Consider the following 9,651-nt stretch of genomic DNA (forward strand, 5'->3'; position numbering starts at 1 on the left):
TGCTATGATGTGGAGGATATGTGAACCTTTAAATTTTATATGTTGGCTGGTTGATGCCACCAGCTACTGACCATCTCAGAACTGTCACATGAACACATGGACTCCTACTTAGAGGTTGATTTTAGTCTGTGCTATTTCTGAATGGACATCTAAACATTGAAAGTTTCCAGAGGTTGTATTCCTCCAGAAGTTTTTGTTCTGGTGGAAGCTCCATACCAGCCCCTGGTATCCATTCGTCCAAAACACCTAGAATGTTCTGGTGAAAGCTCCACCTCAATCTCCTTCCCCCACCTCATCTCAGAAAGCCTGCCAAACATGGCTCCTCCCCAGAGATGCTCAAGACCACTCCCACATGATATTTAAACTGCCCCCCTACCCCCTGAAAACAGACGTGTTTGGGGGCCTGAAAGTCATCCCGGAGCATTTTATTAATTAAATCTGGGCTTTTTCCAGTTTGGTTTGATGTGGTCTGATTTAGATTGATGCATGGCCAATAGGCTTATTAGGGTGCAGAAACTTTTCAGATTTATCAGGCACTTGGTAGCCAGGTGACAATGGCCTTTCTTCTTTAACTCTATAATGGCCAGCGATGTGTTTTCATGTAAATTCTCACGTAAGCAGGCTTTCCTGTTCAGGACGTGAGGCTTCTTCTGTCCTCAGAGCTTCAGTCGTCATACCTGGGAGCTTCTGTGGGCATGTGATTCATAATCACAAACACAGTAACCAATAGCTGTCTCCATTTGGTGATTAGTAGTAGAGGCAGAAAGTAAGCTCCTAAGATTACAGTGTGAGAAAGGATGATGGCTTGCAGTATAGAAAAGGAGTCGGAGCAATGGCTCAGTGGTTAAGAGCACTGGCTGCTCTTCCAGAGGACCCGGGTTCAATTCCCAGCAATCACATGGCAGCTCACAACTGTCTGAAGATCCAGTTGCAGGGGATCTGACACCTTCACACCAATGCACATAAAATAAAGTTAAATAGAAAAAAAGAAAAGGAGTCAGAGAGATGGCTCAAAGGTTAAGAGCACTGGGTGTTCTTCCAGAGGTCCTGAGTTCAATTCCCAGCAACCACTTGGTGGCTCACAACCATCTGTAATGAGATCTGGTGCTCTCTTCTGGACTGCAGGTATACATGCAGACAGAACACTGTATACATAATATGTAATTTTTTTTTTTTAAAAAAAAAAGGAGTTATGGAGCTGAAGAGATGGCTCAGTAGTTAAGAGCCCTGATTGCTCTTTCAAAGGACCCGGGTTCAATTCCCAGCACCCACATGGAGGCTAACATGATATTCACACAGACATATGCAGGCAAAACACTAATGCCCATGGGGGGGGGGAGTGTCACAAGCAGAAAATTTCCCCTTCTATCCCAACAGCAGAAGTAAGTAAGCTAAGGAGCTAGCTACTCCAGCTGGGCATGGTAGTACATGGCTTTTATCCTTTGTAACCTGGAAGGCTGAAGCCAGACAGGAGTTCCAGGCTAGCCGGGGTAAGGTAGTGAGCCCTATCTAATAAAAGGCCGAGAGTAGTGGCGCCAGTGAGGACGTACTTATCACTAGAACAGGTGAGAGCAGCGTATGAAATGGTAGGCAACCGTGTCTAAAGCAGGATCCTAGTGTGTCACAGGGTCAAATTGGTTTGTTTGGTTTTTTTTGGGGGGGGGGGTGATGCGGGTTGAGTCAGGGTTTCTCTGCATAACAGCCCTAGTTGTCCTGGAACTAGCTCTGTCGGCCACACTGGCCTTGAATTCAGAGACCCACCTGCTTCTGCTGGGATTAAAGGCCTGCGCTACCACCGGCCAACACCGCCTAGTCTAAGGCAGTGTCATATGAGGACAACTTTAAACTTTTCGTTAGGGAACCAAACACAGGCCTTCATCTATACGAAGTAAGTGCTCTCCTATTGATCTTACCTAGCCCAACCTTTACTTTCTGCTCCCTCTGCCTCCACCTCCTGGGATTGGAGGTAACATCCAGCTCTTGCGATGCTATCCCGAGGCCAGATACTGAAAAAACGAATAAAAGCCTTTCAACATCCTTTCGCCTAGCAGCGCACAGAGCGGTACCGGTCAAGGTCAGGGACCTCAACGCTGTCGAATACTTAGAGCAAATAGCTCAGCCTGGCGTCGCAGAGCAGCCTGAGCGAGAGTTAGGAAGCGAACCCCGGGACTTGCCCAAAATGCGCGCACCCGGCTAGCCGCGGTGACGGCGTGCCACGTGAGCACGCGGTGACGCAGCACGCAGACCCCGCCCCTCCTCACGCTCCGTGCTCTGTTTGGCCCCCGTCCCAGCCCCCGGCCTGCCGCGGATCATGCCGCCAGAGACGCCCCTCGCGGCCGGGAAACGGTAGCCCCGGACGGTTGGCTCTCGAGTTACACTGGTTCTCCCCGCCCCGCTGACCCCAGGGAGAAGCGCCACCCCGCCGCGGTGTGCGGCTGGGACGTGAGCGAGCGGCGAAGTCGGCGCCGCCTGGGACGGGGGAGTGGAAGTTCCCGCCCCGGGCAGCGGCCAGGCGGCTCTGCAGGTACGTGGGGGCGGCGGGGCGGCCCGGACGGGAACGCGGCGCCGGCGACGACGCAATGGCGGCCACGCGCCGGCTGGGGGTCGCGCGCGGCTTGCTAGTGGGGGAGGGGCGCGGGGGTGGGACCAGCCGCGCGCTTCCGGCCGCGCGCCTCCCGGGCGAGCGCACGGGCGTTGGGCTCCGGTCCGGTGGCCCCGCGCTCCCGACGCCGCGCTCCCGCGGCCCACGCGTGTCTCCATGACGGCTTGCCCTCAGGCTTCTGGCACCGAGTCCCCGGGCTCCCACCTGCGTTACGGGGGAGAACCCCCGCCTGTGTTTTGCTCTTCCGGGTGTCTGCCCGCTTAAGTTTCAGTAGAGAACTCAGAGTCTCGGTAGCCGCTCTTTCTTTCTGAGGCGGGATTTGTTGAGTTTCTGCTGCAGGGCGTCTAGATGTGGTCGCCTTTAGTTTTACGGTAGCCTTTTTAGTTTTGCATGAGACAAGGCCTCCCAGGCTGGATCTTTACAGTCTAGGATGACTTTTGTTTTTTGTTTGTTTGATTGGTTTGGTTTTTCGAGAAAGGATTTCTCTGTATAGCCTTGGCTGTCCTGAAACTTTGTTAGTTTTTTGATAGTTTGTTGCCATGCGGTGTGGTGGTGCATGCATTTGATCCCAGCTTTTGGGAGGCAGAGGCAGGTGGATCTCTGAATTCGAGGCCAGAGCTAGTTCTAGGACAGCCAAGCTAAGAGAAACCCGTCTAAAGGGGAGAGGGAAAAAGAACAAAAAATTTATTTATTATGGAACATGGTAGCACAGGCCTTTAAGCCCAGCTACTCCCTCGGGAGGCAGAAGCTGGTAATCTCTCTCTCTCTCCTCTGTCTCTCTCTAATCCTCGCTCTGTCTCTGTTTCTCCCCGCCCCCCCCCCTGCGGTCTACACAGCGAGTTCCAGGCCAGTAGATCCCAATAGTAAGACGTTATTGTTTTTTGTGTGCACACGCCTGCCTGCATAAAATTATGTTCACCTGTGTATCTGGTCTGAAGAGGCAAGTGGGTGCCATGAATTGGCCTTAGAGCCTATGGGCTCTTAACCCCTCAGCCATCTCTCTAGCATATGTTAATTTTGGGGGGTGTTTGCTTGTTTGAGAAAGGCCTCATGCTGTATTCCCAGCTGACCTTAATGTGGCTCAGTTTGGCCTAGAACTCACAGCTTTGAAAAGCATCGTGCCTAAAGTCTTCAAGGGCCTCTTGACACCTGCGGTCATTTCAGCGTAGGTATGGTGGGAACCTTTGTGAAACTGGCGTCACCTGTGTTAAGAGTTTGTATAGTATTTATGTTCGCAAAATACATTTATCCCAAGATTTTGTTGCCAGTAGATATTTTAAAATTCTGGTTGTCCTCACCCCACTTTACAGTGACCACTTAAGGTTTCTCTCCTATATAATGAAGCTAAGTGGGAGTGTTTGCCCAGCGTGCTTCAGCGCTAGGAAACTGGACAGTCTAAAGTTGAATGAGACAGCTCCTAAATAGTGTTTGTAGTTCTTGATTGTGGATTTGCAGGACTGTGATAGTACTGAGCACCAGTAGATGGTACTCAGGTCAAAAAAACATGATCTCTCTGAATTTCCTTTGTTTGTTTGTTTGTTTGGTTGGTTGGTTTTTGTTTGTTTGTTTTTTGAGACAGGGTTTCTCTGTGTAACAGCCCTAGCTGTCCTGAAACTAGCTCTTGTAGACCAGGCTGGCCTCGAACTCACAGAGATTCCCCCTGCCTCTGCCTCCCTAGTGCTGGGATTAAAGGCGTGCGCCACCACCGCCTGACTTGAATTTCCAGTTTTCACATAGGATGTTATTTCAAGTTTTCCTGTGCCTCGGTTGCCCTGTTTCTATTCCTGAGCTGGAGTGATTCTCTGAGGATATGTCTTTAGCCATTATTTCATTAGTTCTTATTAGATCCATCTAAGTAAGCAGGTGGTTTTGTTCGTGTTAAATGTGAAGACATTGATGCTGTGTAGGGAAAGGGTGTGCTTGACTTCCTGGGACTTATATTACTATGGTAGGTGCCATACGAAAAGCCAGCCAGCATGATCTACAGGGAGAATTCCAGGACAACCAGAGCTACACAGAGAAACCCTGTCTTGAAAAACCAAGACAGGAGAGAGAGAGAGAGAGAGAGAGAGAGAGAGAGAGAGAGAGAGAGAGAGAGAGAGAGAGAGAGAGAGAGAGAGAGAGAGAGAGAGATAAAGGGTCCAGGGTATATGGTCAACTTCTAAACTAGTCTTGTAGGTTTGCCTGGAAGAAGAAATCGTAGACGCCTCAGGAGGAGGAAGCAGAATAGTGTTTGTAGCATAGGAAAAAGCATGTATGAGGTGAAACAAGCCAGACACATTTGAAATCTGGAAGAGATTCAATGTGACTCATAGTTGTGGAAATGGTAAGTAAGGGGCTCCCTGACCCCAGGCTAACACAGCTCAAAGTTGTTAGAAGAGAATGCTGTATTTGGTATTTCCTGTTCACTCTGCTGTCCACTGAGCACACCTTAGGGTAGCTTAGAGCTGGGAGAGATGTGCAAGACAAGGGAGCCCCATCGAGACAGAGAGGTGGTTATGTGAGGCTGTGGTTGGCACAGGAGCATGTGAAATAAAAGAACAAGGCTTTGGGGAAGCCCTAGCTTCCAGTCTTTTGCATGGTGATGTGAGATCCACATTAAGCACAGGTTTTGAGTGAAATAGGTAGTGTGTGACGTGCTCCTAGGAGCTGGGGGAAGCTCAGTGGAGGGTGCTTGGTAAGACCCTAGCTATGGCCTCCAGCAATAGCACAGAAACAAAACTTATCATGCAGTTTCACTTGGGAAGCCCCTGGCTACAGAATTTGTTTAAAGCACCTTGCTTTGGACTAGAGGGTGTAACTTAGATAGTTATCTGCTCTGTAGAGGCCCTGGGTGTGATGATAAATTCTCCATAAAGCTGCTGTGTAGGTAGGTGCATTGAGAGGTGGAGACAGGACCATCAGAAGTTCCAGAAAGGTCACCCTCTGTTTGATGCTAACCTGAGCTACCGAAGATCTTGTCCTATGGGAAAGTACCTTGCCTTTATGGTGCCAGCAATGCTTAGCCTGCTGTGACTTCTCGGTATTCAGAATCCTTCTAATTGGTGTATGTGCTTGTTATGTATTGCTTTGGTTCTTTTGTTGTTGTTTTTATTTTGGGTTTTGTTTTTTTAAAATTATTTATTTATTTATTATGTATACAGTATTCTGTCTGTGTGTATGTCTGCTGGCCAGAAGAGGGCACCAGACCTCTTTACAGATGGTTGTGAGCCACCATGTGGTTGCCGGGAATTGAACTCAGGACCTTTGGAAGAACAGGCAATGCTCTTAACCACTGAGCCATCTCTCCAGCCCTGGGTTTTGTTTTTTTGTTTGTTTTTCCAGACAGGGTTTCTCTGTGGCTTTGGAGCACGTCCTGGAACCAGGCTAGCCTCGAACTCACAGAGATCTGCCTGCCTCTGCCTCCCAAGTGCTGGGATTAAAGGCGTGCCCCACCACCGCCCGGCAGTTCTTTGTTTTTAATAGTAGTAATTTTATTTTGTAGGTATTGGTGTTTTGCCTGCATGTTTATCTGTGTGAGGGGTTCAGGTCCCCTGGAACTGTTGGAGACAGTTGTGAGCAACCATGTGGGTGCTGGGAATTGAACCCACAGTTACGAGCATGCGGTGCTCTTAGCTGCTTAGCCAGTTAACTCTCTCAGCTGGTCACTTTGGTTCTTATTTATTTGAAGCTGAGCTCCATAGATCCTTTGTGAGTCTGCCCGACTTGCTATTACCTCATGACAGATACTGCTTGGAACTTAATTTATAAAATATTTATAAAAATTTATAAAAAACTTGATTTATAAAAAATGCACATATAACATTTATTGTGTTTTTTAAAATGTTATTTTAAAAAACAGAATTTTAGCCAAGCACGGTAGGGTACACCTGTTGCCTTGCTTAGCACTTGGGGGATGGATGTCTTGTTCGCCAGCCTGGGTTTTAGGACTCTGTCTCAAAAACAAAGATAAAACAAAGCAACTACAATAACAACAAAAGCCAATCAGATTTAAAATTTTTAGGAACAGCCAAGAAAGGGTGAGCAAAGTATTGCTGGGCCTGGAGAGATGGCTCAGCAGTTAAGAACCAGGTTCAGTCCCGGCACCCACATGGCAGTTCACAACCATCTGTAGTTTCAGGGAATCTGATGCCCTCATACAGGCAAAACACCAATACACATAAAATAAAAATAAATCTCTCTTTTTTTTTTAAGAGTATATTTGCAGTTGATGATGTCAGTAGAGCAGAACAGGTGCTGTTATTGCTTACAATGAGCTAAAAACTATAAACTTACTTGGGAAAATGCTTGATTTGATTCTTTAAAAAAAATTTTGTAAAATTTTATTTTCAATTTATGAGTGTGTTGCCTGCATGTATGTTTGCTTTTATTGTTTATTTGCCTGCTTGCTGAGACAGCGTCTTCTGTGCAGGCCTGGAAGGCCAACTCACTGGGTGGCCTCAAACTAAAAGAGATCCAATTGCCTCTGCCTAGACCAAAGGCATACACCTCCATGCCTGGCCTTTTTAACAACAACAACAAAATATTTTTAAAATTTTATGTACATGGATGCTTTGCCTGTATGTGTGCCTGTGGAGGCCAGAAGAGAGCCTCAGTCAGATCCCTTGAGACTGAAGTTTCATATGGGTGTTGGAAAGTAAACTCAGATCTTCTGAAACAGCTGCCAGTGTTCTTAACCCACTGAGCCATCCTCTAGCCTGTGATTACGATTTCTTAAGGTTTTTGTTTCCTTCTATATTTTCGGTTTGGGGAAAGGGCTAGTGTCATCCGTAAGAGGAGGAGCACTTTGTATAGGAGGTGAGTTTTCACTGTTTTTCAGTGACCAACGATAGTTTACACCTGGAGAGTAAATGAAGACAGGCCGGTGGTGCATTTCTGTAGTTTTAGCACTCAGCGTGCTGGAGGCCAGACTAAAGGCAAAAAAGGGAAGAGCGGGCTAGCACAAAGACGGAGATGTTTAACATTATTACTCAGTGGGGGATGAAAACCAAAACCACAGTAAGACACCACCTTGTCTTACTGTACCTTAAGTTGTAATGGACTGGGGGACTGCATTGCTAAACTGGGCGGAGGTAGTGCCCTTTAATCCCAGCAGAGGTGCGTAGGTCTCTGAGTTCAAGGCCAGCCTGGTCTAATGCAGTGCTTTCCAGGACAGCCAGGCCTTGTCTCAAAGAAAAACAAACAAACAAATGGTAAAATACGCTGGGCCTGGTGACACATTCCTTTAATTCCAGCACTCTGGAGGCAGGAACTGGCCAAACAGTGAGTTCCTGGACAAGTAGGGCTAGATAGATGCTGTCTCAAAACTACCAGAATATGAAAAATAAAATAAATGATTTAGATGAGAAAATTTTCTCTATTTTATACATCTAAAGTTTTTTTTTCTAAAGACTTTTTATGTATACAGTGTTCTGCCTGTATACATGCCTGCACACCAGAAAAGGGCACCAGATCTCATTATAGATGGTTGTGAGCCACCATGTGGTTGCTGAAAAATTGAACTCAGGACATCTGGAAGAGCGGCAAGTGCTTTTTTTACCTCTGAGCCATCTCTCCAGCCCCACAATTAAAGTTTGTAAAGAATGGAGAGGCCGGGCGTAGGTGGCGCACGCCTCTAATCCCAGCACTCGGGAGGCAGAGACAGGCAGATCTCTGTGAGTTCGAGACCAGCCTGGTCTACAAGAGCTAGTTCCAGGACAGGCTCTAAAACCACAGAGAAGCCCTGTCTCGAAAAAAAAACAAAAAGAAAATTTAAAAAAAAATGGAGAGGTATGGACAGTGGTGGTGCACGCCTTTAATCCTAGCACTTGGGAGGCAGAGGCAGGTAGAGTGTAGTCTGTGAGTTTCAGGCTACCCAGGCCTACAGAGAAACTGTCTCAAAAAACAAACAACAACAAAAAACGACTAGAGAGATGGATTGGTGCTTAAAAGCACTGACTGTTATTTACAGGACCTGGTTTAATTCCCAGCACCCACTTGATAGCTCACAACCATTTGTTACTAGGGAATCCGGTACCCTCTTCTGCCATTCTGGGACACCAGACAAACACATGGCATATAGATATACATGCAAGCAAAACACCCATGCTCATAAAATAAAAATTAAAAACCTGTTTAGAAAGCAGGGACAACTAGGTCCCCACTTTTTAGCATCACTGACATTCAACAGAAGTTTCAAGCCTCTCTCTCTGTGCGTGCGTGTGTCTATCTACATTCATTCTCAAAGGAAATCTTTTCCCCCCTGCTTTTCTCCTTTCTTTTGCCCCTTCCCCTTTTTCTTTCGTTTCCTCTTTTTTTTAAAAAAAAATTATTTATTATGTATATAATGTTCTGTCTGTAAGTCTGCTTGCAGGCCAGAAGAGGGCTCCAGATCTCATTACAGATGGTTGTGAGCCACCATGTGGTTGCTGGAAATTGAACTCAAGACCTTGGGAAGAAGGAGCAGTGAGCTGAGCCATCTCTCCAACTACCCCTTTACTTTTTTTTTTCTTTTAGAAACCATTGTGCCTCCCTTTTTTTTTTTTTTAAAGATTTATTTCTTTTGTTTACAGTGTTTACAGTGCATGTATGCCTGCAGGGCAGAAGAGGGCACCACATTTTATTACAGATGGTTGTAGGCCACCACTTTGGTTGCTGGGAATTGAACTCAGGACCTCTGGAAGAACAATCAGTGCTCTTAACTTCTGAGCCATCTCTCCAGCCCTCCTTTATTTTTGAGATAGGGTCTTGACTATGTAGCCCTGGCTAACCTGGAACTCTTAGACCTACTTAGAACCACAAGACTATTTTTTTTTTTATTAAAGATTTCTGTCTCTTCCCCACCGCCGCCTCCCATTTCCCTCTCCCTCCCCCAATCAAGTCCCCCTCCCTCATCAGCCCAAAGAGCAATCAGGGTTCTCTGCCCTGTGGGAAGTCCAAGGACCACCACCCTCCATCCAGGTCTAGTAAGGTGAGCATCCAAACTGCCTAGGCTCCCACAAAGCCAATACATGCAGTAGGATCAAAAGCCCATTGCCATTGTTCTTGAGTTCTCAGTAGTCCTCATTGTC

At 46.9% G+C, this 9,651-nt stretch overlaps 1 protein-coding gene across 1 annotated transcript in view; it reads left to right on the forward strand.

The window, feature by feature from the left end:
• Window positions 1-2,256: 2,256 nt before the first annotated feature.
• Window positions 2,257-9,651, forward strand: part of Atf1 (activating transcription factor 1) — a 41,575-nt gene continuing 34,180 nt past the window's right edge. Inside the window, exon 1 of the mRNA XM_050122402.1 lies at window positions 2,257-2,524. The gene's annotated coding sequence lies outside the window, so the exon portion shown is untranslated. The remainder of the gene's footprint in view (window positions 2,525-9,651) is intronic.

Source organism: Alexandromys fortis, unplaced genomic scaffold (genome assembly GCF_014885135.2).
Source record: "Alexandromys fortis isolate MF-2015 unplaced genomic scaffold, M_Fortis_MF-2015_v1.1 scaffold_216, whole genome shotgun sequence".
Lineage (NCBI taxonomy): Eukaryota > Metazoa > Chordata > Mammalia > Rodentia > Cricetidae > Alexandromys > Alexandromys fortis.